This window comes from Chlorocebus sabaeus, chromosome 14 (genome assembly GCF_047675955.1).
Source record: "Chlorocebus sabaeus isolate Y175 chromosome 14, mChlSab1.0.hap1, whole genome shotgun sequence".
Classification (NCBI taxonomy): domain Eukaryota; kingdom Metazoa; phylum Chordata; class Mammalia; order Primates; family Cercopithecidae; genus Chlorocebus; species Chlorocebus sabaeus.
Window position 1 is genome coordinate 58853060 of NC_132917.1, and position 7944 is coordinate 58861003.

Genomic DNA, 7944 nt, shown 5'->3' on the forward strand with positions numbered 1-7944 from the left:
AGTTGGTACTACAGGCACATGCCACCATGCCCAGTTAATTTTTGTCTTTTTAGTAGAGACGGGGTTTCACCATATTGGCCAGAATGGTCTGAATCTCTTAACATCATGATCCACCTGTTTCGGCCTCCCAGAGTGCTGGGATTATAGGTGTGAGCCACCGAGCCTGGCCTTTCTTTTTTTTTTTTTTTTTTTTTTATCTTTTTTCAGATTCAAGGCCAATAAGAACTTTATACAATCTTCTGGACAAAGCTTGCTACATCCTAATCTCTGCAAATCCACTCTGTTCTGTTCACTGCTCTCCTTATTAATCAGTTCTACAAAGCTGTACCCTTCTCAGTACTGTTACACACACTGCATTTTTATGCTTCTGTTTTGGAGTGGCCTTTTCTACATTTTTGCTTTGTCTTGCATTCAATTACCCAGAGCTTGGTCTGTAGAATAGGATACCATCACTGCCTACATTTAGGTCACAGCACATTATGTCATCTGGATTCATATATTTTACTTCTGCCTCTTTTAGGAGGAAACTCATTTGAGAAATCTTGGCTCTGCCTTTGGGGAGGAATCATTTACCTTCTTTCATCTGGGCTGAAATTTGCCTCCTCATTTCTTTTGTTAATAAAAAAAAGAAAACTTATTTACATCTTCTCAGATCCTATTAGTTAGCTCAATTGCCTAATTGTTGCAGTTTTAAGAAAGACCAAGTCATTTTCTTGCTTTCAATCATTGTTGGTCTATTTCTTGGGTTACACAATGCTACATTCATGTCTGCCTACTTTCTTTGAGAAGCTTTTTCTGTTTCACTTTGCTGTGCAGCATCATGTGCATGGTTCATTTCCTTCCCACACATAGGAAATATGGCTAAACCATCCCCCTATAAAAGAGTAGAGAGAAAGATAGCAGGCCTGGCAATATCGCCCATCACCTTGACCTCTCTGTCTGAGGATAAGGGCAGGCTGGAATCTGTGTTTCTGTATGAATTTGGCCTGATTTTTCTTCCCTTTTTTCTTCTCTAATGTCTTAACAGTTGCTTAGAATGAATTTCCCTACCTAAGATGCATCTCCCCCTTTCTCTCTTGACAACGCTGAGGGTGTGAAATATTACTCATGCAGTCCACTCTCTGAGAGGTATCGCTGGCTGAAGCCATGCTGCTCATCTGCCATTCTGTACCCAACTGTGGATAATAACGGAATTGATTTTACCTGAGGAAAGACAAAGACACCTCGGGCTGCTTTCTGCATTATTTTGTTCTCAGGTTATTCTGCTCTGAATGGTGAGATCTCTCACTAGAATATTGGGTCACATTTAGCTTTCTTTATGGCAAATCCCCTGTGTGGGAACTTCTGGCAATGGGCTGTGAGGTGTTACTATTCTGTGCTTGTGTGTGTGTGTTGTCAAAGTATTACATGAGTAAGCTTATGTTTTCAAGTCCTCTGAATGCTTTTTCTTTTTAAAATATGCTTTTAAGAAAGCATATCTCAAAGTTGGAGACTAAAACTTGGTTTTCAGATCCCGTGGATGGTGACTTTAAAGAAGACTATTCTTGAATAAATTGTAATGTGAGCATAAATAAGCCAACCTACATATATTATAAAGGCAATAAAGATAATATTGAGTGCTTAGTACTTCTCATGCATGTTCTAATTGCCCCATGCTTATTAATTTACTAAATCCTTATAATAACTTCATTAGGCATACATTATTTTGATCTCTATTTTACAGATGCAGAAACTGAGGCACAGAGCAAGGTTAAGTAAATTGTTCAAGCCATATAAGTGGTAAGTGGCAGGTGGCCTTGGCTTCTAAGTCTTGACTCTTAAATGTTGAATTTCTCTTCCTCATTGAGAGAAAAATCTACAATGTCTCGTATAGTAACCATCATGTGAGCAAGATGTTTTACAAATATTTTAAGGAAATGTTGATGAAATAATGCGTACTTACAAGTGATTTTATTTATGTCACCCTTTGTTTTTTTAACCTATATTATCCCTTTATGTTTAAAAAACCCAAGTTATCTTGAATGATGTGGAGAATTCAGGAAAGTTAACATATAATGGTTGTCACCTTAAAAAAATCTGGTGTGTTTGCTGTATGATCCCTTGAGTTATTACTTTTATTTTAAATCTCTCTGTATTTTCTGTTGATTCTTATTGATACTTTTATTCAGGTGAGAAGGCATATACACCCACTGAGGCTCTCTCTGGAAAGTGTTGAAAGAGGGTCAGGTAGAAGTCTCAGGTTTTACCTGTGCTTAAAATGTGTACTATGAGAAATGTATTCCAGGGATAACCTTCATAACTAAGTGTTTACAAATAAAGATATTAAATATATAAGGACCCATGGTCACCCTAACTTTCTGAGCATTGTTAACTTTGGATCTGATTCTTTTAGCTCACTGCCTTAGAGTTGCCATGGATGTGCTGGGCAGTCCTGTGTACACACAAAGAATGTATTGGATGTCTTGGAATTTTGAAAGTTCAAGGAATATTGGATTTTATGTATTATATATTATCTATTACTTTCTGGAGTAGCTTGCTTCTGTTTCTTATAGATTTAAGAGTAGAATTACTATTCTGGTAGTCTTACACGAGTATGACCCTTTAGATTATGTGAATAAACATCAAATTGGTGGCCAGGAATTGCAAATTAGTACAAGTTAATGTAAGTATCATAAAGGTTTTTGGGACCCCAAAAGAGTTATTTATGTTCAGCTCTGGCTCCAACCAAGTCTTCACCATTGGATCAATGCATCAGATCAAGAATAAGTGGAGCCCCAAAGTCACACCATCCTATCAAAATAATTATCTATAATTAATATAATTATTGATCATGTAGTAGAAGTAACTGCCTAAGGCTTTTAGGATTTCATTGAAATGCTTCACAACTTAATTATGTTTCCCTGGGAGATTATAATATAATTCAATTTATTTTTCCCATGTGTTTCATCAATCATTATGTGGATAGAAGGAATATCAGAATCTCATTTCTATGTCAGTTTCCTGCAGAATGTAGACAAGTCGTTTCAGTAGAACAGAACTGATTAGAAGACAGGGTTCCTCCCACAGGGAAATTATGCCCTTTGCCACTTGTAATGCTGGTGCCATATTCTGTTGGTTTCGTAGTATGTGATGAGGATAACTACAAAAATGTGTGATATCCCTGTTCCAGCTTATATACCAAACCAAATTGAGGCCTGTATAAAATGTTCTTCTTAGATATGTGAGTAGTTGTGTTCCCCTCAGGGCCTTGGTTTCTCTATCAAAGGAGGCAGGTGGTGGCTAGGTCCCCTTCTGCTTGTAAAGTTCCATACTCTAGTTTTGTTTGTGCTTTAGCTCTTTAGTGTCTACACTGGTGCATCTCAAGGTTTAACATACTTATGAATTACTGGAATCTTGTTAAAATGTAAATTATGATGCAGTTGGTCTAGGGTGGGTTCTGGGCTCCTGGTTTTCTAACAAGCTCCCAGGTGATGCTGAAATGGCTGGTGTGTGAACCATATTTTTACTAGCAAAGATCTAAATGATGTACAGAGGTAAGGGGGGAAAGACTAGCTCTTTGTCTTCCTGTGGTAATACATTCACCTGCTTCTGTCTCAGGGCTAGGATTCTTAACTTTCTTCTACAGAACACTGAAACATGCCTCCTCTTTCCTGGCTCCACCAAGCAGAGTTTGGGCTTCAAGAAGACTGAATCCATCTGTACAGAGCACAATCCCTTCTCCAAGAAGGAAACCATGGGGCTTATCAAGAAAGGTGTGTGCCTTTACTGTCAGGCATCTTCAGCCCTGCTGAAATATGAAATAAATGAGGTGGAGTTTAATTTTAGGGTCTACAAATTTGTAATGTGTTCATCATTCCTGATGCTATTTTACATGGCAGGCTGGGTTGTCAGACATGTTTTGTGAGGAGAGCTGCATTTGAGTTCTGGTTTAATGAAGCCTTCGCATGCACCCTCCCAGGTCCCTCCTCTAATCTCCACTTACCAGAGAAAGATACGCCACATGTATGAGGGATTTTCACTATTGGAAATGCACATCTCTTTTGCTTTCCTAGGGGCATGCTCTTTGGGGGGTATTTTCCCAAGCTGGACTGCAGGCTGACTTCCCAGCAGAGGGCGCACTGCCCCAGTGCCATGGCCCAGAGGAGTTTCCTCCTCTTCTGGGTGGACTTTCCTCCCCACTAGGCTGGTTAGGGCTGAGGAGGAATTGAGGAGAAATGAGCTTTCAGGAAAGGAGGACATGAAGATGAGATTAAGGGAGAAAATCAAATCTAATCATTTCAGATCTGAATCAGTGACTTTTAAAATGAAAGGTCTACTTGGCTACAGTTAATGACAGCTTTTCATAATTCTCAGCTATTGCAAAACTAACTTTTCTTTCTTAAAATTCTCTGAACCCTGCATTGTCCAGCATTTGTGTCTTTCACTTTAATGAGCACTAAATAAGAATTACATAAAGAATTTTAATAATTCTCACTGGAAAGTTAATTAAGCAGCAGGAAGTCTTTGGAACTGTTACTCTTTCTGCCTTTTACAGACAAATGCTTCCATGGCTTCCAAGGAAAGAGGTCACATTTATACATATATATAAAATGATGTGTGGGTTAGTAACTTTTTCCAGTAACAAATGACCTCCTTAACGAGCTGAAATCGTGAAATGAAAATCCACCTTTTTGTGGCCCACTTTCCCTGAACTCTATTCTCCACTTTCCTCAGACTTCTTTGCACAGGAAATGAATTCCCTGTAACTTTGGGGGGGCTCGAATATGTTGATCTCAAGTTCTCCAAATTTTTTGTTCCTCTATAAATCATACGGGCATGACCCAGCCCAGTCATTCATTTCAAATTTCTTTTTTCCTTTCTTTCTTTTTTAAAAAACAGCTTCTGTTTTTTCTCATTTTTGATAGATCCTACCACAAACTTCAGCTAGAGTAAGTGCAGACGACCATAACACTATTCTCACATAGAGGGTATTTTATTAAGTCCAGCAGTTAAAAATGTACAAAGTTCCTTGTAATAATCCATTCATTCTGTTCTCGCCTGATTCTTGGAGTAAGCCTGCACAATTATTCAAATCCCAGCTTTTAGCTACAGCATACACCTCGCCATGGGGCTATGCCTCTGTAATCTTGCTTTGGTCTTGCATGTCAAATGGAATTAACTCCCATAAGAAATGTGTGCGAAGACAACCCAAAGTGTCTAATCCTGCTGCTGTCTTAAATTTCTGAAACTCTGAGCTGTCATCTTTTTCTATTGCTTTGTTGAAGTTCTCACTTATGCTTCAGTCCATCCAAAGCTGAAGTTTAGGAAAATTTGCATTTTTATATATTTTTTTCAGTTATGCTCTCCCTTGGCCTTTTCACATGTTCTCTTTGTAGGAGGATTTTTTTTCTTCCTTCAAATTTCAAGACCATTTTGTACACAGTGGAATTGCAACAAGAGGTGAATTCACTTTTTTTTTTTTTTTTTTTTTTGCCCCTGGGAGTATACAAGTTGATACGCAGACACCACCAGTTGAAGATTCACAAACCACATCCAAACAGATATGTGAGGGTGTGTGTGTGTGTGTGTGTGTGTGTGTGTGTGTGTGTGTGAGAGAGAATGTGTCTCTGAATGTTGTATGAGAAGAAATAATGATATCATTATTACCATACCTTAACCACTCAACCTAGCTAATCAGAAACACTAATTCTGTCTCAATTGAATCTCAAACTGCATCATCTCCCTCATGAATAAAATGCTTGGTGAAATGAGCTTGGTTAGGTTACTCTACTTGTAGGTTGTATTAAGAGTAGATTAGCTTGATGAGTAATTTTATACTTTCTTCCTTCTCTAGGGGGCATACTGTTTAAAGATCTTGAATGCTGGGACAGTCCTCTTCTTCTTCACCAGATCCTGTATTCCACTTAATCACCTCCTGCGAATTCCTAGACATGAGGAATCTAGATGAAGACTTAGTATTCAGAATGCAATGCAAGCACTTAATAAATATATGTTGAATTCCTACGAATAAGGACAGTGTGTTAGCTGTTAGCTAGAGCATACACTTCATCTCTTTCTTTCTGGGTGACTTATCTTGTTGCCTCAATTTACAAATTGTATCATTCCATCTGGAAATGAAATCTGGCCAGGTTTTAGTGAACTTCCCTCACAGCCTGTGTGTTCAGTCCGATCATCACACATGGTACATATTTTTAAATCACCAGTTATTCAGCATTGTGGGTTCCTTGAGGTGTCTCAACTAAGTGAGGTGTGGAAGGGTAAAATTGTAACTTGGTGTGGTGGATATTTAATAAGTGGTAAACCGCAGCATTCTCCATTTGAAAGCTAATTAAGGCCACTAGCTGACCGTGCTTGTGCAGAAAACATATTCATGGTTTAACCATGGAAACAGTCATAACAGCGCTCAGCTAAAAATAATAGGCATAAGAGACATTTTCACTGATCACTCTTCAGTGCTTATTTATTTATTTATGTATTTATTTTAAGTATAAGAGTTGTCACATTTTTTAGGAAATACCCAGCAGCACTAGCTCATTTTGATACTTCAAAGTTTGACTTGTTCCATCATAGATACTAATCTGAGGAGTGATGTTAGGGGACAGCTGCAAGACCAAATTGTGTTTTTTAATGCTGTATGCAGGAATGTCTCAAAAGATAATCATCCCTTATGCTCTCTTGTATCTCTTTCCTTGTTAATACTGGCCTTTAATATGTGATGTGATGACTTTTTGTCACAAGAGAAGTTAACCCTCTAACACCTATTAACTTATTTTATCTAAATTGAGTTTGTGTTTGTTGAAGAGACCTCCTTTACTGACAGATGATATAATATGAATTATGTTTCTGTGTGCTCATTGTTTCTTCACAATAAGAGTACTGTAATATAACAATATATTTTATTGTGCAATATATTACTTTGGCTAATAGAATTGAAAAAACACATCAAATGTAAATATTTTTTCAGTATCTGGATGGTGAAGTTAGATTGTCTTATCAAATATCTTAATGCTCTTCTGGGATCCAGCAATATTTAGTGTCACTGAAATAGGGGATAGCAGAGTATCAGACAGATGTGATGAAAGCATGACCAAGGTAAAGGGATCTCAAGGAGGCTGAAATGATCTGGGGGCATTGTTAGGCTAGTTGATTGCAAGTTGTTTTTAACTGAACAATAAGAATTCTGTTTGAAATCACTTTGGGGAGTGACCACACAGTAATCTTGGTCCATGATCATTTCAATTAATTTTAAGTTAATTTCATTTAATTTGTCTTACTGACATTGAACCATATCGAGACCACATATTACAAGAATTTACTTCCTATTCTCCCATTCATCCACACAGCAATGGGTCTCTAAGCACATCTCTGGGAGAATTTTGAGCTCAAATGACACTTCAACATTGGAAGGATTTGGTAGAGAAAACAAATTGGTGCAGTGAGACATGTATTTTCCACACCTTCCAAGAGCTAGACCTCATATCCTACATATGCCATCATTTAACCAAATAGAGATAGGATCATGGTCCAAGAGCCATAGGAATTCAGATCTGGGTTTAGAACATTTTCTTGCTTAACCTGGCCATATCTACAGCAGAATATGTTAAACAGAACTGACCTAGAACTGTCATCCCTACAAATTCTCACTTATGGCTCTTTTTAGCCTAAGACTAGATGACAAACATTGATCTCTCCTGGTATCGGTTGAGTTTCTCAGGCTCCATTTTTCTCACTGACTACTTTAAATGAATGCCATTTTTGCTGGTTTGTTCCTCCTCCTTCCCACTCTCCTTTCATTTTCGTTATTTGTTCTAATTTAATTTGAAATGCCCAGCATCTGACTGTAATCAGGTAAGGGGACTCAGGAGACTTCCAGCAAGAGCAGGTCTTCTGAAAAGGGTCTTTTGGACACAACAGAATGAGCCTTTATTTATTATCTCAGGGATA

General features: G+C 37.9%; 1 long non-coding RNA gene across 1 annotated transcript in view; it reads left to right on the top strand.

Moving 5' to 3' along the window:
- Window positions 1-7546, top strand: part of LOC103220217 (uncharacterized) — a 184660-nt gene extending 177114 nt beyond the window's left edge. Inside the window, exons 10-12 of the long non-coding RNA XR_005243345.2 lie at window positions 1724-1779; window positions 3626-3752; window positions 5834-7546. This is a non-coding gene — a long non-coding RNA (uncharacterized lncRNA). The remainder of the gene's footprint in view (window positions 1-1723; window positions 1780-3625; window positions 3753-5833) is intronic.
- Window positions 7547-7944: the final 398 nt, after the last annotated feature.